Below are 21,598 nucleotides of genomic sequence, written 5' to 3'. Positions count from 1 at the left end.
CAAACCTTATTTAGCATTTTTGAATTGTTAGGTTTTGTGCCGTGGTTTTGTTTATAAATTGTATATTTTGTAAATAGTATTAAATCTGTAGGGGTGAACTGCCATTTTCTTTGGAGTGTTTTCACATTAGGGAGTTAGGGTTAGCGACTATCTTTTGGTTTGTTTATTTCTATCAGGCTAGCTAACACTTTCTGTGGGAAATGGCTTATTTTGTTTATTATGTTGGCCTTGGTTCGCCCTGAGTTGTAGTGTCATGTTTTGTTTGACACTTTCTTTCGTTTAAAATAAATATCATTCTGTTGGAACATCTCAATCCTGGATTTTGGTTTGAGGATCGGAGAGGGAACATCCTAATTTATCTTTGTATGTTGCACCCTGACCCCCTAGACAGGGGCGTAACAGACCAGTACAGTTATAGTACTTTGTACTTTGCCACATTTATCTTCTTCTTAGCAAGTGTCATGCATTCTGCTTCTCTAGCGTTTTTAAGAGCTGTTGATGATGTCAAATGCAGCTTACGGCCACACCGCTCTCTAAGCGCCCGATCTCGTCCGATCTCGGCAGCCAAATAGAGCCGGGCCTGGTTAGTACTTGGTAGGAAGACCGCCTGGGAATACCAGGTGCTGTAAGCTTTTTTGCTTGGGTTTACGGGCAGCACAAGCTGGTGTTACTGCCTATTTATTCATAGAAATTGTTCCATATTTTCATCAAATTTTGTTCTTTCATTGCTGTTTTGCTACTTTATTGGTTTGTCAACCATCGTGCTTCATTACTAGTAGACCATGTTACGGTCCTGGCCATATGTGTTGTTTTTATTTTCTTGTTCTTATAGGTGCCGTGCCTGATTGGCCGGATTGGGGGGCAGTACAGGAAGCTGATTGGTCCATCCTACACTTCCTGGAGTTTTAAAAGTACGGTTCCCAACAGCTAGCGAGGCTCTTTCTGGCATCAGCACCTGTTTGCTGTTCTTGGTTTCCAAGCCTTATTTAGCATTTTTGAATTGTTAGGTTTTGTGACGTGGTTTTGTTATAAATTGTATATTTTGTAAATAGTATTAAATCTGTAGGGGTGAACTGCCATTTTCTTTGGACCGTTTTCACATTAGGGAGTTAAGGTTAGCGACTGTCTTTTGGTTTGTTTATTTCTATCAGGCTAGCTAACACTTTCTGTGGGAAATGGCTTATTTTGTTTATTATGTTGGCCTTGGTTCGCCCTGAGTTGTAGTGTCATGTTTTGTTTGACACTTTCTTTCGTTTAAAATAAATATCATTCTGTTGGAACATCTCAATCCTGGATTTTGGTTTGAGGATCGGAGAGGGAACATCCTAATTTATCTTTGTATGTTGCACCCTGACCCCCTAGACAGGGGCGTAACAGACCAGTACAGTTATAGTACTTTGTACTTTGCCACATTTATCTTCTTCTTAGCAAGTGTCATGCATTCTGCTTCTCTAGCGTTTTTAAGAGCTGTTGATGATGTCAAATGCAGCTTACGGCCACACCGCTCTCTAAGCGCCCGATCTCGTCCGATCTCGGCAGCCAAATAGAGCCGGGCCTGGTTAGTACTTGGTAGGAAGACCGCCTGGGAATACCAGGTGCTGTAAGCTTTTTTGCTTGGGTTTACGGGCAGCACAAGCTGGTGTTAGTGCCTATTTATTCATAGAAATTGTTCTATATTTTCATCAAATTTTGTTCTTTCATTGCTGTTTTGCTACTTTATTGGTTTGCCAACCATCGTGCTTCATTACTAGTAGACCATGTTACGGTCCTGGCCATATGTGTTGTTTTTATTTTCTTATTCTTATAGGTGCCCTGCCTGATTGGCCGGATTGAGGGGCAGTACAAGAAGCTTATTGGTCCATCCTACACTTCCTGGAGTTTTAAAAGTACGGTTCCCAACAGCTAGCGAGGCTCTTTCTGGCATCAGCACTTGTTTGCTGTTCTTGGTTTCCAAACCTTATTTAGCATTTTTGAATTGTTAGGTTTTGTGCCGTGGTTTTGTTATAAATTGTATATTTTGTAAATAGTATTAAATCTGTAGGGGTGAACTGCCATTTTCTTTGGACCGTTTTCACATTAGGGAGTTAGGGTTAGCGACTGTCTTTTGGTTTGTTTATTTCTATCAGGCTAGCTAGCACTTTCTGTGGGAAATGGCTTATTTTGTTTATTATGTTGGCCTTGGTTCGCCCTGAGTTGTAGTGTCATGTTTTGTTTGACACTTTCTTTCGTTTAAAATAAATATCATTCTGTTGGAACATCTCGATCCTGGATTTTGGTTTGGGGATCGGAGAGGGAACATGCTAATTTATCTTTGTATGTTGCACCCTGACCCCCTAGACAGGGGCGTAACAGACCAGTACAGTTATAGTACTTTGTACTTTGCCACATTTATCTCCTTCTTAGCAAGTGTCATGCATTCTGCTTCTCTAGCGTTTTTAAGAGCTGTTGATGATGTCAAATGCAGCTTACGGCCACACCGCTCTCTAAGCGCCCGATCTCGTCCGATCTCGGCAGCCAAATAGAGCCGGGCCTGGTTAGTACTTGGTAGGAAGACCGCCTGGGAATACCAGGTGCTGTAAGCTTTTTTGCTTGGGTTTACGGGCAGCACAAGCTGGTGTTACTGCCTATTTATTCATAGAAATTGTTCTATATTTTCATCAAATTTTGTTCTTTCATTGCTGTTTTGCTACTTTATTGGTTTGCCAACCATCGTGCTTCATTACTAGTAGACCATGTTACGGTCCTGGCCATATGTGTTGTTTTTATTTTCTTGTTCTTATAGGTGCCCTGCCTGATTGGCCGGATTGGGGGGCAGTACAGGAAGCTGATTGGTCCATCCTACACTTCCTGGAGTTTTAAAAGTACGGTTCCCAACAGCAAGCGAGGCTCTTTCTGGCATCAGCACCTGTTTGCTGTTCTTGGTTTCCAAACCTTATTTAGCATTTTTGAATTGTTAGGTTTTGTGACGTGGTTTTGTTATAAATTGTATATTTTGTAAATAGTATTAAATCTGTAGGGGTGAACTGCCATTTTCTTTGGACCGTTTTCACATTAGGGAGTTAGGGTTAGCGACTGTCTTTTGGTTTGTTTATTTCTATCAGGCTAGCTAGCACTTTCTGTGGGAAATGGCTTATTTTGTTTATTATGTTGGCCTTGGTTCGCCCTGAGTTGTAGTGTCATGTTTTGTTTGACACTTTCTTTCGTTTAAAATAAATATCATTCTGTTGGAACATCTCGATCCTGGATTTTGGTTTGGGGATCGGAGAGGGAACATGCTAATTTATCTTTGTATGTTGCACCCTGACCCCCTAGACAGGGGCGTAACAGACCAGTACAGTTATAGTACTTTGTACTTTGCCACATTTATCTTCTTCTTAGCAAGTGTCATGCATTCTGCTTCTCCAGCGTTTTTAAGAGCTGTTGATGATGTCAAATGCAGCTTACGGCCACACCGCTCTCTGAGCGCCCGATCTCATCCGATCTCGGCAGCCAAATAGGGCAGGGCGTGGTTAGTACTTGGTAGGAAGACCGCCTGGGAATACCAGGTGCTGTAAGCTTTTTTGCTTGGGTTTACGGGCAGCACAAGCTGGTGTTACTGCCTATTTATTCATAGAAATTGTTCTATATTTTCATCAAATTTTGTTCTTTCATTGCTGTTTTGCTACTTTATTGGTTTGCCAACCATCGTGCTTCATTACTAGTAGACCATGTTACGGTCCTGGCCATATGTGTTGTTTTTATTTTCTTGTTCTTATAGGTGCCCTGCCTGATTGGTCGGATTGGGGGGCAGTACAGGAAGCTGATTGGTCCATCCTACACTTCCTGGAGTTTTAAAAGTACGGTTCTCAACAGCTAGCGAGGCTCTTTCTGGCATCAGCACCTGTTTGCTGTTCTTGGTTTCCAAACCTTATTTAGCATTTTTGAATTGTTAGGTTTTGTGCCGTGGTTTTGTTTATAAATTGTATATTTTGTAAATAGTATTAAATCTGTAGGGGTGAACTGCCATTTTCTTTGGACTGTTTTCACATTAGGGAGTTAGGGTTAGCGACTGTCTTTTGGTTTGTTTATTTCTATCAGGCTAGCTAGCACTTTCTGTAGGAAATGGCTTATTTTGTTTGTTATGTTGGCCTTGGTTCGCCCTGAGTTGTAGTGTCATGTTTTGTTTGACACTTTCTTTCGTTTAAAATAAATATCATTCTGTTGGAACATCTCGATCCTGGATTTTGGTTTGGGGATCGGAGAGGGAACATGCTAATTTATCTTTGTATGTTGCACCCTGACCCCCTAGACAGGGGCGTAACAGACCAGTACAGTTATAGTACTTTGTACTTTGCCACATTTATCTTCTTCTTAGCAAGTGTCATGCATTCTGCTTCTCCAGCGTTTTTAAGAGCTGTTGATGATGTCAAATGCAGCTTACGGCCACACCGCTCTCTGAGCGCCCGATCTCGTCCGATCTCGGCAGCCAAATAGGGCCGGGCCTGGTTAGTACTTGGTAGGAAGACCGCCTGGGAATACCACATGCTGTAAGCTTCTTTGCTTGGGTTTACGGGCAGCACAAGCTGGTGTTACTGCCTATTTATTCATATAAATTGTTCTATAATTTCATCAAATTTTGTTCTTTCATTGCTGTTTTGCTACTTTATTGGTTTGCCAACCATCGTGCTTCATTACTAGTAGACCATGTTACGGTCCTGGCCATATGTGTTGTTTTTCTTTTCTTGTTATTATAGGTGCCCTGCCTGATTGGCCGGATTGGGGGGCAGTACAGGAAGCTGATTGGTCCATCCTACACTTCCTGGAGTTTTAAAAGTACGGTTCCCAACAGCTAGCGAGGCTCTTTCTGGCATCAGCACCTGTTTGCTGTTCTTGGTTTCCAAACCTTATTTAGCATTTTTGAATTGTTAGGTTTTGTGCCGTGGTTTTGTTTATAAATTGTATATTTTGTAAATAGTATTAAATCTGTAGGGGTGAACTGCCATTTTCTTTGGACTGTTTTCACATTAGGGAGTTAGGGTTAGCGACTGTCTTTTGGTTTGTTTATTTCTATCAGGCTAGCTAGCACTTTCTGTGGGAAATGGCTTATTTTGTTTATTATGTTGGCCTTGGTTCGCCCTGAGTTGTAGTGTCATGTTTTGTTTGACACTTTCTTTCGTTTAAAATAAATATCATTCTGTTGGAACATCTCGATCCTGGATTTTGGTTTGGGGATCGGAGAGGGAACATGCTAATTTATCTTTGTATGTTGCACCCTGAGCCCCTAGACAGGGGCGTAACACACCAGTACAGTTATAGTACTTTGTACTTTGCCACATTTATCTTCTTCTTAGCAAGTGTCATGCATTCTGCTTCTCCAGCGTTTTTAAGAGCTGTTGATGATGTCAAATGCAGCTTACGGCCACACCGCTCTCTAAGCGCCCGATCTCGTCCGATCTCGGCAGCCAAATAGAGCCGGGCCTGGTTAGTACTTGGTAGGAAGACCGCCTGGGAATACCAGGTGCTGTAAGCTTTTTTGCTTGGGTTTACGGGCAGCACAAGCTGGTGTTACTGCCTATTTATTCATAGAAATTGTTCCATATTTTCATCAAATTTTGTTCTTTCATTGCTGTTTTGCTACTTTATTGGTTTGTCAACCATCGTGCTTCATTACTAGTAGACCATGTTACGGTCCTGGGCATATGTGTTGTTTTTCTTTTCTTGTTCTTATAGGTGCCCTGCCTGATTGGCCGGATTGGGGGGCAGTACAGGAAGCTGATTGGTCCATCCTACACTTCCTGGAGTTTTAAAAGTACGGTTCCCAACAGCTAGCGAGGCTCTTTCTGGCATCAGCACCTGTTTGCTGTTCTTGGTTTCCAAACCTTATTTAGCATTTTTGAATTGTTTGGTTTTGTGCCGTGGTTTTGTTTATAAATTGTATATTTTGTAAATAGTATTAAATCTGTAGGGGTGGACTGCCATTTTCTTTTGATTGTTTTCTCTTGTTTTCACATTAAGGAGTTAGGGTTAGCGACTATCTTTTGGTTTGTTTATTTCTATCAGGCTAGCTAGCACTTTCTGTGGGAAATGGCTTATTTTGTTTATTATGTTGGCCTTGGTTCGCCCTGAGTTGTAGTGTCATGTTTTGTTTGACACTTTCTTTCGTTTAAAATAAATATCATTCTGTTGGAACATCTCAATCCTGGATTTTGGTTTGAGGATCGGAGAGGGAACATGCAAATTTATCTTTGTATGTTTCACCCTGACCCCCTAGACAGGGGCGTAACAGACCAGTACAGTTATAGTACTTTGTACTTTGCCACATTTATCTTCTTCTTAGCAAGTGTCATGCATTCTGCTTCTCTAGCGTTTTTAAGAGCTGTTGATAATGTCAAATGCAGCTTACGGCCACACCGCTCTCTAAGCGCCCGATCTCGTCCGATCTCGGCAGCCAAATAGAGCCGGGCCTGGTTAGTACTTGGTAGGAAGACCGCCTGGGAATACCAGGTGCTGTAAGCTTTTTTGCTTGGGTTTACGGGCAGCACAAGCTGGTGTTACTGCCTATTTATTCATAGAAATTGTTCCATATTTTCATCAAATTTTGTTCTTTCATTGCTGTTTTGCTACTTTATTGGTTTGTCAACCATCGTGCTTCATTACTAGTAGACCATGTTACGGTCCTGGGCATATGTGTTGTTTTTCTTTTCTTGTTCTTATAGGTGCCCTGCCTGATTGGCCGGATTTGGGGGAAGTACAGGAAGCTGATTGGTCCATCCTACACTTCCTGGAGTTTTAAAAGTACGGTTCCCAACAGCTAGCGAGGCTCTTTCTGGCAGCAGCACCTGTTTGCTGTTCTTGGTTTCCAAACCTTATTTAGCATTTTTGAATTGTTAGGTTTTGTGCCGTGGTTTTGTTTATAAATTGTATATTTTGTAAATAGTATTAAATCTGTAGGGGTGGACTGCCATTTTCTTTTGATTGTTTTCTCTTGTTTTCACATTAGGGAGTTAGGGTTAGCGACTGTCTTTTGGTTTGTTTATTTCTATCAGGCTAGCTAGCACTTTCTGTGGGAAATGGCTTATTTTGTTTATTATGTTGGCCTTGGTTCGCCCTGAGTTGTAGTGTCATGTTTTGTTTGACACTTTCTTTCGTTTAAAATAAATATCATTCTGTTGGAACATCTCGATCCTGGATTTTGGTTTGGGGATCGGAGAGGGAACATGCTAATTTATCTTTGTATGTTGCACCCTGAGCCCCTAGACAGGGGCGTAACAGACCAGTACAGTTATAGTACTTTGTACTTTGCCACATTTATCTTCTTCTTAGCAAGTGTCATGCATTCTGCTTCTCCAGCGTTTTTAAGAGCTGTTGATGATGTCAAATGCAGCTTACGGCCACACCGCTCTCTGAGCGCCCGATCTCGTCCGATCTCGGCAGCCAAATAGGGCAGGGCGTGGTTAGTACTTGGTAGGAAGACCGCCTGGGAATACCAGGTGCTGTAAGCTTTTTTGCTTGGGTTTACGGGCAGCACAAGCTGGTGTTACTGCCTATTTATTCATAGAAATTGTTCTATATTTTCATCAAATTTTGTTCTTTCATTGCTGTTTTGCTACTTTATTGGTTTGCCAACCATCGTGCTTCATTACTAGTAGACCATGTTACGGTCCTGGCCATATGTGTTGTTTTTATTTTCTTGTTCTTATAGGTGCCCTGCCTGATTGGTCGGATTGGGGGGCAGTACAGGAAGCTGATTGGTCCATCCTACACTTCCTGGAGTTTTAAAAGTACGGTTCTCAACAGCTAGCGAGGCTCTTTCTGGCATCAGCACCTGTTTGCTGTTCTTGGTTTCCAAACCTTATTTAGCATTTTTGAATTGTTAGGTTTTGTGCCGTGGTTTTGTTTATAAATTGTATATTTTGTAAATAGTATTAAATCTGTAGGGGTGAACTGCCATTTTCTTTGGACTGTTTTCACATTAGGGAGTTAGGGTTAGCGACTGTCTTTTGGTTTGTTTATTTCTATCAGGCTAGCTAGCACTTTCTGTAGGAAATGGCTTATTTTGTTTGTTATGTTGGCCTTGGTTCGCCCTGAGTTGTAGTGTCATGTTTTGTTTGACACTTTCTTTCGTTTAAAATAAATATCATTCTGTTGGAACATCTCGATCCTGGATTTTGGTTTGGGGATCGGAGAGGGAACATGCTAATTTATCTTTGTATGTTGCACCCTGACCCCCTAGACAGGGGCGTAACAGACCAGTACAGTTATAGTACTTTGTACTTTGCCACATTTATCTTCTTCTTAGCAAGTGTCATGCATTCTGCTTCTCCAGCGTTTTTAAGAGCTGTTGATGATGTCAAATGCAGCTTACGGCCACACCGCTCTCTGAGCGCCCGATCTCGTCCGATCTCGGCAGCCAAATAGGGCCGGGCCTGGTTAGTACTTGGTAGGAAGACCGCCTGGGAATACCACGTGCTGTAAGCTTCTTTGCTTGGGTTTACGGGCAGCACAAGCTGGTGTTACTGCCTATTTATTCATATAAATTGTTCTATAATTTCATCAAATTTTGTTCTTTCATTGCTGTTTTGCTACTTTATTGGTTTGCCAACCATCGTGCTTCATTACTAGTAGACCATGTTACGGTCCTGGCCATATGTGTTGTTTTTCTTTTCTTGTTATTATAGGTGCCCTGCCTGATTGGCCGGATTGGGGGGCAGTACAGGAAGCTGATTGGTCCATCCTACACTTCCTGGAGTTTTAAAAGTACGGTTCCCAACAGCTAGCGAGGCTCTTTCTGGCATCAGCACCTGTTTGCTGTTCTTGGTTTCCAAACCTTATTTAGCATTTTTGAATTGTTAGGTTTTGTGCCGTGGTTTTGTTTATAAATTGTATATTTTGTAAATAGTATTAAATCTGTAGGGGTGAACTGCCATTTTCTTTGGACTGTTTTCACATTAGGGAGTTAGGGTTAGCGACTGTCTTTTGGTTTGTTTATTTCTATCAGGCTAGCTAGCACTTTCTGTGGGAAATGGCTTATTTTGTTTATTATGTTGGCCTTGGTTCGCCCTGAGTTGTAGTGTCATGTTTTGTTTGACACTTTCTTTCGTTTAAAATAAATATCATTCTGTTGGAACATCTCGATCCTGGATTTTGGTTTGGGGATCGGAGAGGGAACATGCTAATTTATCTTTGTATGTTGCACCCTGAGCCCCTAGACAGGGGCGTAACACACCAGTACAGTTATAGTACTTTGTACTTTGCCACATTTATCTTCTTCTTAGCAAGTGTCATGCATTCTGCTTCTCCAGCGTTTTTAAGAGCTGTTGATGATGTCAAATGCAGCTTACGGCCACACCGCTCTCTGAGCGCCCGATCTCGTCCGATCTCGGCAGCCAAATAGGGCCGGGCCTGGTTAGTACTTGGTAGGAAGACCGCCTGGGAATACCACGTGCTGTAAGCTTCTTTGCTTGGGTTTACGGGCAGCACAAGCTGGTGTTACTGCCTATTTATTCATAGAAATTGTTCTATATTTTCATAAAATTTTGTTCTTTCATTGCTGTTTTGCTACTTTATTGGTTTGCCAACCATCGTGCTTCATTACTAGTAGACCATGTTACGGTCCTGGCCATATGTGTTGTTTTTATTTTCTTGTTCTTAAAGGTGCCCTGCCTGATTGGCCGGATTGGGGGGCAGTACAGGAAGCTGATTGGTCCATCCTACACTTCCTGGAGTTTTAAAAGTACGGTTCCCAACAGCTAGCGAGGCTCTTTCTGGCATCAGCACCTGTTTGCTGTTCTTGGTTTCCAAACCTTATTTAGCATTTTTGAATTGTTAGGTTTTGTGCCGTGGTTTTGTTTATAAATTGTATATTTTGTAAATAGTATTAAATCTGTAGGGGTGAACTGCCATTTTTTTTGGACTGTTTTCACATTAGGGAGTTAGGGTTAGCGACTGTCTTTTGGTTTGTTTATTTCTATCAGGCTAGCTAGCACTTTCTGTGGGAAATGGCTTATTTTGTTTATTATGTTGGCCTTGGTTCGCCCTGAGTTGTAGTGTCATGTTTTGTTTGACACTTTCTTTCGTTTAAAATAAATATCATTCTGTTGGAACATCTCGATCCTGGATTATGGTTTGGAGACCGGAGAGGGAACATCCTAATTTATCTTTGTATGTTGCACCCTGACCCCCTAGACAGGGGCGTAACAGACCAGTACAGTTATAGTACTTTGTACTTTGCCACATTTATCTTCTTCTTAGCAAGTGTCATGCATTCTGCTTCTCCAGCGTTTTTAAGAGCTGTTGATGATGTCAAATGCAGCTTACGGCCACACCGCTCTCTAAGCGCCCGATCTCGTCCGATCTCGGCAGCCAAATAGAGCCGGGCCTGGTTAGTACTTGGTAGGAAGACCGCCTGGGAATACCAGGTGCTGTAAGCTTTTTTGCTTGGGTTTACGGGCAGCACAAGCTGGTGTTACTGCCTATTTATTCATAGAAATTGTTCCATATTTTCATCAAATTTTGTTCTTTCATTGCTGTTTTGCTACTTTATTGGTTTGTCAACCATCGTGCTTCATTACTAGTAGACCATGTTACGGTCCTGGGCATATGTGTTGTTTTTCTTTTCTTGTTCTTATAGGTGCCCTGCCTGATTGGCCGGATTGGGGGGCAGTACAGGAAGCTGATTGGTCCATCCTACACTTCCTGGAGTTTTAAAAGTACGGTTCCCAACAGCTAGCGAGGCTCTTTCTGGCATCAGCACCTGTTTGCTGTTCTTGGTTTCCAAACCTTATTTAGCATTTTTGAATTGTTTGGTTTTGTGCCGTGGTTTTGTTTATAAATTGTATATTTTGTAAATAGTATTAAATCTGTAGGGGTGAACTGCCATTTTTTTTGGACTGTTTTCACATTAGGGAGTTAGGGTTAGCGACTGTCTTTTGGTTTGTTTATTTCTATCAGGCTAGCTAGCACTTTCTGTGGGAAATGGCTTATTTTGTTTATTATGTTGGCCTTGGTTCGCCCTGAGTTGTAGTGTCATGTTTTGTTTGACACTTTCTTTCGTTTAAAATAAATATCATTCTGTTGGAACATCTCGATCCTGGATTATGGTTTGGAGACCGGAGAGGGAACATCCTAATTTATCTTTGTATGTTGCACCCTGACCCCCTAGACAGGGGCGTAACAGACCAGTACAGTTATAGTACTTTGTACTTTGCCACATTTATCTTCTTCTTAGCAAGTGTCATGCATTCTGCTTCTCCAGCGTTTTTAAGAGCTGTTGATGATGTCAAATGCAGCTTACGGCCACACCGCTCTCTAAGCGCCCGATCTCGTCCGATCTCGGCAGCCAAATAGAGCCGGGCCTGGTTAGTACTTGGTAGGAAGACCGCCTGGGAATACCAGGTGCTGTAAGCTTTTTTGCTTGGGTTTACGGGCAGCACAAGCTGGTGTTACTGCCTATTTATTCATAGAAATTGTTCCATATTTTCATCAAATTTTGTTCTTTCATTGCTGTTTTGCTACTTTATTGGTTTGTCAACCATCGTGCTTCATTACTAGTAGACCATGTTACGGTCCTGGGCATATGTGTTGTTTTTATTTTCTTGTTCTTATAGGTGCCCTGCCTGATTGGCCGGATTGGGGGGCAGTACAGGAAGCTGATTGGTCCATCCTACACTTCCTGGAGTTTTAAAAGTACGGTTCCCAACAGCTAGCGAGGCTCTTTCTGGCATCAGCACCTGTTTGCTGTTCTTGGTTTCCAAACCTTATTTAGCATTTTTGAATTGTTAGGTTTTGTGTTGTGGTTTTGTTTATAAATTGTATATTTTGTAAATAGTATTAAATCTGTAGGGGTGGACTGCCATTTTCTTTTGATTGTTTTCTCTTGTTTTCACATTAAGGAGTTAGGGTTAGCGACTATCTTTTGGTTTGTTTATTTCTATCAGGCTAGCTAGCACTTTCTGTGGGAAATGGCTTATTTTGTTTATTATGTTGGCCTTGGTTCGCCCTGAGTTGTAGTGTCATGTTTTGTTTGACACTTTCTTTCGTTTAAAATAAATATCATTCTGTTGGAACATCTCAATCCTGGATTTTGGTTTGAGGATCGGAGAGGGAACATGCAAATTTATCTTTGTATGTTTCACCCTGACCCCCTAGACAGGGGCGTAACAGACCAGTACAGTTATAGTACTTTGTACTTTGCCACATTTATCTTCTTCTTAGCAAGTGTCATGCATTCTGCTTCTCTAGCGTTTTTAAGAGCTGTTGATAATGTCAAATGCAGCTTACGGCCACACCGCTCTCTAAGCGCCCGATCTCGTCCGATCTCGGCAGCCAAATAGAGCCGGGCCTGGTTAGTACTTGGTAGGAAGACCGCCTGGGAATACCAGGTGCTGTAAGCTTTTTTGCTTGGGTTTACGGGCAGCACAAGCTGGTGTTACTGCCTATTTATTCATAGAAATTGTTCTATATTTTCATCAAATTTTGTTCTTTCATTGCTGTTTTGCTACTTTATTGGTTTGTCAACCATCGTGCTTCATTACTAGTAGACCATGTTACGGTCCTGGCCATATGTGTTGTTTTTATTTTGTTGTTCTTATAGGTGCCCTGCCTGATTGGCCGGATTTGGGGGAAGTACAGGAAGCTGATTGGTCCATCCTACACTTCCTGGAGTTTTAAAAGTACGGTTCCCAACAGCTAGCGAGGCTCTTTCTGGCAGCAGCACCTGTTTGCTGTTCTTGGTTTCCAAACCTTATTTAGCATTTTTGAATTGTTAGGTTTTGTGCCGTGGTTTTGTTTATAAATTGTATATTTTGTAAATAGTATTAAATCTGTAGGGGTGGACTGCCATTTTCTTTTGATTGTTTTCTCTTGTTTTCACATTAGGGAGTTAGGGTTAGCGACTGTCTTTTGGTTTGTTTATTTCTATCAGGCTAGCTAGCACTTTCTGTGGGAAATGGCTTATTTTGTTTATTATGTTGGCCTTGGTTCGCCCTGAGTTGTAGTGTCATGTTTTGTTTTACACTTTCTTTCGTTTAAAATAAATATCATTCTGTTGGAACATCTCGATCCTGGATTTTGGTTTGGGGATCGGAGAGGGAACATGCTAATTTATCTTTGTATGTTGCACCCTGAGCCCCTAGACAGGGGCGTAACAGACCAGTACAGTTATAGTACTTTGTACTTTGCCACATTTATCTTCTTCTTAGCAAGTGTCATGCATTCTGCTTCTCCAGCGTTTTTAAGAGCTGTTGATGATGTCAAATGCAGCTTACGGCCACACCGCTCTCTGAGCGCCCGATCTCGTCCGATCTCGGCAGCCAAATAGGGCAGGGCGTGGTTAGTACTTGGTAGGAAGACCGCCTGGGAATACCAGGTGCTGTAAGCTTTTTTGCTTGGGTTTACGGGCAGCACAAGCTGGTGTTACTGCCTATTTATTCATAGAAATTGTTCTATATTTTCATCAAATTTTGTTCTTTCATTGCTGTTTTGCTACTTTATTGGTTTGCCAACCATCGTGCTTCATTACTAGTAGACCATGTTACGGTCCTGGCCATATGTGTTGTTTTTATTTTCTTGTTCTTATAGGTGCCCTGCCTGATTGGTCGGATTGGGGGGCAGTACAGGAAGCTGATTGGTCCATCCTACACTTCCTGGAGTTTTAAAAGTACGGTTCTCAACAGCTAGCGAGGCTCTTTCTGGCATCAGCACCTGTTTGCTGTTCTTGGTTTCCAAACCTTATTTAGCATTTTTGAATTGTTAGGTTTTGTGCCGTGGTTTTGTTTATAAATTGTATATTTTGTAAATAGTATTAAATCTGTAGGGGTGAACTGCCATTTTCTTTGGACTGTTTTCACATTAGGGAGTTAGGGTTAGCGACTGTCTTTTGGTTTGTTTATTTCTATCAGGCTAGCTAGCACTTTCTGTAGGAAATGGCTTATTTTGTTTGTTATGTTGGCCTTGGTTCGCCCTGAGTTGTAGTGTCATGTTTTGTTTGACACTTTCTTTCGTTTAAAATAAATATCATTCTGTTGGAACATCTCGATCCTGGATTTTGGTTTGGGGATCGGAGAGGGAACATGCTAATTTATCTTTGTATGTTGCACCCTGACCCCCTAGACAGGGGCGTAACAGACCAGTACAGTTATAGTACTTTGTACTTTGCCACATTTATCTTCTTCTTAGCAAGTGTCATGCATTCTGCTTCTCCAGCGTTTTTAAGAGCTGTTGATGATGTCAAATGCAGCTTACGGCCACACCGCTCTCTGAGCGCCCGATCTCGTCCGATCTCGGCAGCCAAATAGGGCCGGGCCTGGTTAGTACTTGGTAGGAAGACCGCCTGGGAATACCACGTGCTGTAAGCTTCTTTGCTTGGGTTTACGGGCAGCACAAGCTGGTGTTACTGCCTATTTATTCATATAAATTGTTCTATAATTTCATCAAATTTTGTTCTTTCATTGCTGTTTTGCTACTTTATTGGTTTGCCAACCATCGTGCTTCATTACTAGTAGACCATGTTACGGTCCTGGCCATATGTGTTGTTTTTCTTTTCTTGTTATTATAGGTGCCCTGCCTGATTGGCCGGATTGGGGGGCAGTACAGGAAGCTGATTGGTCCATCCTACACTTCCTGGAGTTTTAAAAGTACGGTTCCCAACAGCTAGCGAGGCTCTTTCTGGCATCAGCACCTGTTTGCTGTTCTTGGTTTCCAAACCTTATTTAGCATTTTTGAATTGTTAGGTTTTGTGCCGTGGTTTTGTTTATAAATTGTATATTTTGTAAATAGTATTAAATCTGTAGGGGTGAACTGCCATTTTCTTTGGACTGTTTTCACATTAGGGAGTTAGGGTTAGCGACTGTCTTTTGGTTTGTTTATTTCTATCAGGCTAGCTAGCACTTTCTGTGGGAAATGGCTTATTTTGTTTATTATGTTGGCCTTGGTTCGCCCTGAGTTGTAGTGTCATGTTTTGTTTGACACTTTCTTTCGTTTAAAATAAATATCATTCTGTTGGAACATCTCGATCCTGGATTTTGGTTTGGGGATCGGAGAGGGAACATGCTAATTTATCTTTGTATGTTGCACCCTGAGCCCCTAGACAGGGGCGTAACACACCAGTACAGTTATAGTACTTTGTACTTTGCCACATTTATCTTCTTCTTAGCAAGTGTCATGCATTCTGCTTCTCCAGCGTTTTTAAGAGCTGTTGATGATGTCAAATGCAGCTTACGGCCACACCGCTCTCTGAGCGCCCGATCTCGTCCGATCTCGGCAGCCAAATAGGGCCGGGCCTGGTTAGTACTTGGTAGGAAGACCGCCTGGGAATACCACGTGCTGTAAGCTTCTTTGCTTGGGTTTACGGGCAGCACAAGCTGGTGTTACTGCCTATTTATTCATAGAAATTGTTCTATATTTTCATAAAATTTTGTTCTTTCATTGCTGTTTTGCTACTTTATTGGTTTGCCAACCATCGTGCTTCATTACTAGTAGACCATGTTACGGTCCTGGCCATATGTGTTGTTTTTATTTTCTTGTTCTTAAAGGTGCCCTGCCTGATTGGCCGGATTGGGGGGCAGTACAGGAAGCTGATTGGTCCATCCTACACTTCCTGGAGTTTTAAAAGTACGGTTCCCAACAGCTAGCGAGGCTCTTTCTGGCATCAGCACCTGTTTGCTGTTCTTGGTTTCCAAACCTTATTTAGCATTTTTGAATTGTTAGGTTTTGTGCCGTGGTTTTGTTTATAAATTGTATATTTTGTAAATAGTATTAAATCTGTAGGGGTGAACTGCCATTTTTTTTGGACTGTTTTCACATTAGGGAGTTAGGGTTAGCGACTGTCTTTTGGTTTGTTTATTTCTATCAGGCTAGCTAGCACTTTCTGTGGGAAATGGCTTATTTTGTTTATTATGTTGGCCTTGGTTCGCCCTGAGTTGTAGTGTCATGTTTTGTTTGACACTTTCTTTCGTTTAAAATAAATATCATTCTGTTGGAACATCTCGATCCTGGATTATGGTTTGGAGACCGGAGAGGGAACATCCTAATTTATCTTTGTATGTTGCACCCTGACCCCCTAGACAGGGGCGTAACAGACCAGTACAGTTATAGTACTTTGTACTTTGCCACATTTATCTTCTTCTTAGCAAGTGTCATGCATTCTGCTTCTCCAGCGTTTTTAAGAGCTGTTGATGATGTCAAATGCAGCTTACGGCCACACCGCTCTCTAAGCGCCCGATCTCGTCCGATCTCGGCAGCCAAATAGAGCCGGGCCTGGTTAGTACTTGGTAGGAAGACCGCCTGGGAATACCAGGTGCTGTAAGCTTTTTTGCTTGGGTTTACGGGCAGCACAAGCTGGTGTTACTGCCTATTTATTCATAGAAATTGTTCCATATTTTCATCAAATTTTGTTCTTTCATTGCTGTTTTGCTACTTTATTGGTTTGTCAACCATCGTGCTTCATTACTAGTAGACCATGTTACGGTCCTGGGCATATGTGTTGTTTTTCTTTTCTTGTTCTTATAGGTGCCCTGCCTGATTGGCCGGATTGGGGGGCAGTACAGGAAGCTGATTGGTCCATCCTACACTTCCTGGAGTTTTAAAAGTACGGTTCCCAACAGCTAGCGAGGCTCTTTCTGGCATCAGCACCTGTTTGCTGTTCTTGGTTTCCAAACCTTATTTAGCATTTTTGAATTGTTTGGTTTTGTGCCGTGGTTTTGTTTATAAATTGTATATTTTGTAAATAGTATTAAATCTGTAGGGGTGAACTGCCATTTTTTTTGGACTGTTTTCACATTAGGGAGTTAGGGTTAGCGACTGTCTTTTGGTTTGTTTATTTCTATCAGGCTAGCTAGCACTTTCTGTGGGAAATGGCTTATTTTGTTTATTATGTTGGCCTTGGTTCGCCCTGAGTTGTAGTGTCATGTTTTGTTTGACACTTTCTTTCGTTTAAAATAAATATCATTCTGTTGGAACATCTCGATCCTGGATTATGGTTTGGAGACCGGAGAGGGAACATCCTAATTTATCTTTGTATGTTGCACCCTGACCCCCTAGACAGGGGCGTAACAGACCAGTACAGTTATAGTACTTTGTACTTTGCCACATTTATCTTCTTCTTAGCAAGTGTCATGCATTCTGCTTCTCCAGCGTTTTTAAGAGCTGTTGATGATGTCAAATGCAGCTTACGGCCACACCGCTCTCTAAGCGCCCGATCTCGTCCGATCTCGGCAGCCAAATAGAGCCGGGCCTGGTTAGTACTTGGTAGGAAGACCGCCTGGGAATACCAGGTGCTGTAAGCTTTTTTGCTTGGGTTTACGGGCAGCACAAGCTGGTGTTACTGCCTATTTATTCATAGAAATTGTTCCATATTTTCATCAAATTTTGTTCTTTCATTGCTGTTTTGCTACTTTATTGGTTTGTCAACCATCGTGCTTCATTACTAGTAGACCATGTTACGGTCCTGGGCATATGTGTTGTTTTTATTTTCTTGTTCTTATAGGTGCCCTGCCTGATTGGCCGGATTGGGGGGCAGTACAGGAAGCTGATTGGTCCATCCTACACTTCCTGGAGTTTTAAAAGTACGGTTCCCAACAGCTAGCGAGGCTCTTTCTGGCATCAGCACCTGTTTGCTGTTCTTGGTTTCCAAACCTTATTTAGCATTTTTGAATTGTTAGGTTTTGTGTTGTGGTTTTGTTTATAAATTGTATATTTTGTAAATAGTATTAAATCTGTAGGGGTGGACTGCCATTTTCTTTTGATTGTTTTCTCTTGTTTTCACATTAAGGAGTTAGGGTTAGCGACTATCTTTTGGTTTGTTTATTTCTATCAGGCTAGCTAGCACTTTCTGTGGGAAATGGCTTATTTTGTTTATTATGTTGGCCTTGGTTCGCCCTGAGTTGTAGTGTCATGTTTTGTTTGACACTTTCTTTCGTTTAAAATAAATATCATTCTGTTGGAACATCTCAATCCTGGATTTTGGTTTGAGGATCGGAGAGGGAACATGCAAATTTATCTTTGTATGTTTCACCCTGACCCCCTAGACAGGGGCGTAACAGACCAGTACAGTTATAGTACTTTGTACTTTGCCACATTTATCTTCTTCTTAGCAAGTGTCATGCATTCTGCTTCTCTAGCGTTTTTAAGAGCTGTTGATAATGTCAAATGCAGCTTACGGCCACACCGCTCTCTAAGCGCCCGATCTCGTCCGATCTCGGCAGCCAAATAGAGCCGGGCCTGGTTAGTACTTGGTAGGAAGACCGCCTGGGAATACCAGGTGCTGTAAGCTTTTTTGCTTGGGTTTACGGGCAGCACAAGCTGGTGTTACTGCCTATTTATTCATAGAAATTGTTCTATATTTTCATCAAATTTTGTTCTTTCATTGCTGTTTTGCTACTTTATTGGTTTGTCAACCATCGTGCTTCATTACTAGTAGACCATGTTACGGTCCTGGCCATATGTGTTGTTTTTATTTTGTTGTTCTTATAGGTGCCCTGCCTGATTGGCCGGATTTGGGGGAAGTACAGGAAGCTGATTGGTCCATCCTACACTTCCTGGAGTTTTAAAAGTACGGTTCCCAACAGCTAGCGAGGCTCTTTCTGGCAGCAGCACCTGTTTGCTGTTCTTGGTTTCCAAACCTTATTTAGCATTTTTGAATTGTTAGGTTTTGTGCCGTGGTTTTGTTTATAAATTGTATATTTTGTAAATAGTATTAAATCTGTAGGGGTGGACTGCCATTTTCTTTTGATTGTTTTCTCTTGTTTTCACATTAGGGAGTTAGGGTTAGCGACTGTCTTTTGGTTTGTTTATTTCTATCAGGCTAGCTAGCACTTTCTGTGGGAAATGGCTTATTTTGTTTATTATGTTGGCCTTGGTTCGCCCTGAGTTGTAGTGTCATGTTTTGTTTGACACTTTCTTTCGTTTAAAATAAATATCATTCTGTTGGAACATCTCAATCCTGGATTTTGGTTTGAGGATCGGAGAGGGAACATCCAAATTTATCTTTGTATGTTTCACCCTGACCCCCTAGACAGGGGCGTAACAGACCAGTACAGTTATAGTACTTTGTACTTTGCCATATTTATCTTCTTCTTAGCAAGTGTCATGCATTCTGCTTCTCCAGCGTTTTTAAGAGCTGTTGATGATGTCAAATGCAGCTTACGGCCACACCGCTCTCTAAGCGCCCGATCTCGTCCGATCTCGGCAGCCAAATAGAGCCGGGCCTGGTTAGTACTTGGTAGGAAGACCGCCTGGGAATACCAGGTGCTGTAAGCTTTTTTGCTTGGGTTTACGGGCAGCACAAGCTGGTGTTACTGCCTATTTATTCATAGAAATTGTTCTATATTTTCATCAAATTTTGTTCTTTCATTGCTGTTTTGCTACTTTATTGGTTTGCCAACCATCGTGCTTCATTACTACTAGACCATGTTACGGTCCTGGCCATATGTGTTGTTTTTATTTTCTTGTTCTTATAGGTGCCCTGCCTGATTGGCCGGATTGGGGGGCAGTACAGGAAGCTGATTGGTCCATCCTACACTTCCTGGAGTTTTAAAAGTACGGTTCCCAACAGCAAGCGAGGCTCTTTCTGGCATCAGCACCTGTTTGCTGTTCTTGGTTTCCAAACCTTATTTAGCATTTTTGAATTGTTAGGTTTTGTGACGTGGTTTTGTTATAAATTGTATATTTTGTAAATAGTATTAAATCTGTAGGGGTGGACTGCCATTTTCTTTTGATTGTTTTCACTTGTTTTCACATTAAGGAGTTAGGGTTAGCGACTGTCTTTTGGTTTGTTTATTTCTATCAGGCTAGCGAACACTTTCTGTGGGAAATGGCTTATTTTGTTTATTATGTTGGCCTTGGTTCGCCCTGAGTTGTAGTGTCATGTTTTGTTTGACACTTTCTTTCGTTTAAAATAAATATCATTCTGTTGGAACATCTCAATCCTGGATTTTGGTTTGAGGATCGGAGAGGGAACATGCAAATTTATCTTTGTATGTTTCACCCTGACCCCCTAGACAGGGGCGTAACAGACCAGTACAGTTATAGTACTTTGTACTTTGCCACATTTATCTTCTTCTTAGCAAGTGTCATGCATTCTGCTTCTCCAGCGTTTTTAGGAGCTGTTGATGATGTCAAATGCAGCTTACGGCCACACCGCTCTCTAAGCGCCCGATCTCGGCAGCCAAATAGAGCCGGGCCTGGTTAGTACTTGGTAGGAAGACCGCCTGGGAATACCAGGTGCTGTAAGTTTTTTTGCTTGGGTTTACGGGCAGCACAAGCTGGTGTTACTGCCTATTTATTCATAGAAATTGTTCCATATTTTCATCAAATTTTGTTCTTTCATTGCTGTTTTGCTACTTTATTGGTTTGTCAACCATCGTGCTTCATTACTAGTAGACCATGTTACGGTCCTGGCCATATGTGTTGTTTTTATTTTGTTGTTCTTATAGGTGCCCTGCCTTATTGGCCGGATTGGGGGGCAGTACAGGAAGCTGATTGGTCCATCCTTCACTTCCTGGAGTTTTAAAAGTACGGTTCCCAACAGCTAGCGAGGCTCTTTCTGGCAGCAGCACCTGTTTGCTGTTCTTGGTTTCCAAACCTTATTTAGCATTTTTGAATTGTTAGGTTTTGTGCCGTGGTTTTGTTTATAAATTGTATATTTTGTAAATAGTATTAAATCTGTAGGGGTGAACTGCCATTTTTTTTGGACTGTTTTCACATTAGGGAGTTAGGGTTAGCGACTGTCTTTTGGTTTGTTTATTTCTATCAGGCTAGCTAGCACTTTCTGTGGGAAATGGCTTATTTTGTTTATTATGTTGGCCTTGGTTCGCCCTGAGTTGTAGTGTCATGTTTTGTTTGACACTTTCTTTCGTTTAAAATAAATATCATTCTGTTGGAACATCTCGATCCTGGATTATGGTTTGGAGACCGGAGAGGGAACATCCTAATTTATCTTTGTATGTTGCACCCTGACCCCCTAGACAGGGGCGTAACAGACCAGTACAGTTATAGTACTTTGTACTTTGCCACATTTATCTTCTTCTTAGCAAGTGTCATGCATTCTGCTTCTCCAGCGTTTTTAAGAGCTGTTGATGATGTCAAATGCAGCTTACGGCCACACCGCTCTCTAAGCGCCCGATCTCGTCCGATCTCGGCAGCCAAATAGAGCCGGGCCTGGTTAGTACTTGGTAGGAAGACCGCCTGGGAATACCAGGTGCTGTAAGCTTTTTTGCTTGGGTTTACGGGCAGCACAAGCTGGTGTTACTGCCTATTTATTCATAGAAATTGTTCCATATTTTCATCAAATTTTGTTCTTTCATTGCTGTTTTGCTACTTTATTGGTTTGTCAACCATCGTGCTTCATTACTAGTAGACCATGTTACGGTCCTGGGCATATGTGTTGTTTTTCTTTTCTTGTTCTTATAGGTGCCCTGCCTGATTGGCCGGATTGGGGGGCAGTACAGGAAGCTGATTGGTCCATCCTACACTTCCTGGAGTTTTAAAAGTACGGTTCCCAACAGCTAGCGAGGCTCTTTCTGGCATCAGCACCTGTTTGCTGTTCTTGGTTTCCAAACCTTATTTAGCATTTTTGAATTGTTTGGTTTTGTGCCGTGGTTTTGTTTATAAATTGTATATTTTG

General features: G+C 41.8%; 22 pseudogenes; all 22 read left to right on the top strand.

The window, feature by feature from the left end:
- The first annotated feature begins 513 nt into the window (after positions 1-513).
- On the top strand, positions 514-632 carry LOC137121882 (5S ribosomal RNA; annotated as a pseudogene).
- Positions 633-1,488: 856 nt separating this feature from the next.
- Positions 1,489-1,607, top strand: LOC137121881 (5S ribosomal RNA; annotated as a pseudogene).
- Positions 1,608-2,463: 856 nt separating this feature from the next.
- On the top strand, positions 2,464-2,582 carry LOC137121880 (5S ribosomal RNA; annotated as a pseudogene).
- Positions 2,583-3,438: 856 nt separating this feature from the next.
- LOC137121843 (5S ribosomal RNA) lies at positions 3,439-3,557 on the top strand (annotated as a pseudogene).
- An 857-nt stretch (positions 3,558-4,414) lies between these two features.
- On the top strand, positions 4,415-4,533 carry LOC137121854 (5S ribosomal RNA; annotated as a pseudogene).
- An 857-nt stretch (positions 4,534-5,390) lies between these two features.
- Positions 5,391-5,509, top strand: LOC137121879 (5S ribosomal RNA; annotated as a pseudogene).
- An 867-nt stretch (positions 5,510-6,376) lies between these two features.
- On the top strand, positions 6,377-6,495 carry LOC137121878 (5S ribosomal RNA; annotated as a pseudogene).
- Positions 6,496-7,362: 867 nt separating this feature from the next.
- Positions 7,363-7,481, top strand: LOC137121845 (5S ribosomal RNA; annotated as a pseudogene).
- Positions 7,482-8,338: 857 nt separating this feature from the next.
- LOC137121852 (5S ribosomal RNA) lies at positions 8,339-8,457 on the top strand (annotated as a pseudogene).
- Positions 8,458-9,314: 857 nt separating this feature from the next.
- Positions 9,315-9,433, top strand: LOC137121850 (5S ribosomal RNA; annotated as a pseudogene).
- Positions 9,434-10,290: 857 nt separating this feature from the next.
- On the top strand, positions 10,291-10,409 carry LOC137121877 (5S ribosomal RNA; annotated as a pseudogene).
- An 857-nt stretch (positions 10,410-11,266) lies between these two features.
- Positions 11,267-11,385, top strand: LOC137121876 (5S ribosomal RNA; annotated as a pseudogene).
- Positions 11,386-12,252: 867 nt separating this feature from the next.
- On the top strand, positions 12,253-12,371 carry LOC137121875 (5S ribosomal RNA; annotated as a pseudogene).
- Positions 12,372-13,238: 867 nt separating this feature from the next.
- On the top strand, positions 13,239-13,357 carry LOC137121844 (5S ribosomal RNA; annotated as a pseudogene).
- Positions 13,358-14,214: 857 nt separating this feature from the next.
- Positions 14,215-14,333, top strand: LOC137121849 (5S ribosomal RNA; annotated as a pseudogene).
- An 857-nt stretch (positions 14,334-15,190) lies between these two features.
- On the top strand, positions 15,191-15,309 carry LOC137121848 (5S ribosomal RNA; annotated as a pseudogene).
- An 857-nt stretch (positions 15,310-16,166) lies between these two features.
- On the top strand, positions 16,167-16,285 carry LOC137121874 (5S ribosomal RNA; annotated as a pseudogene).
- Positions 16,286-17,142: 857 nt separating this feature from the next.
- LOC137121872 (5S ribosomal RNA) lies at positions 17,143-17,261 on the top strand (annotated as a pseudogene).
- Positions 17,262-18,128: 867 nt separating this feature from the next.
- On the top strand, positions 18,129-18,247 carry LOC137121871 (5S ribosomal RNA; annotated as a pseudogene).
- An 867-nt stretch (positions 18,248-19,114) lies between these two features.
- On the top strand, positions 19,115-19,233 carry LOC137121870 (5S ribosomal RNA; annotated as a pseudogene).
- An 866-nt stretch (positions 19,234-20,099) lies between these two features.
- LOC137121862 (5S ribosomal RNA) lies at positions 20,100-20,208 on the top strand (annotated as a pseudogene).
- An 857-nt stretch (positions 20,209-21,065) lies between these two features.
- LOC137121869 (5S ribosomal RNA) lies at positions 21,066-21,184 on the top strand (annotated as a pseudogene).
- Positions 21,185-21,598: the final 414 nt, after the last annotated feature.

The sequence above is a fragment of the Channa argus genome, unplaced genomic scaffold (assembly GCF_033026475.1).
Source record: "Channa argus isolate prfri unplaced genomic scaffold, Channa argus male v1.0 Contig131, whole genome shotgun sequence".
In the NCBI taxonomy this organism is placed as follows: Eukaryota; Metazoa; Chordata; class Actinopteri; order Anabantiformes; family Channidae; genus Channa; species Channa argus.
The sequence above is the reverse complement of the archived record's forward strand: the minus strand, read 5'-3'. Positions and strand labels throughout refer to the sequence as shown.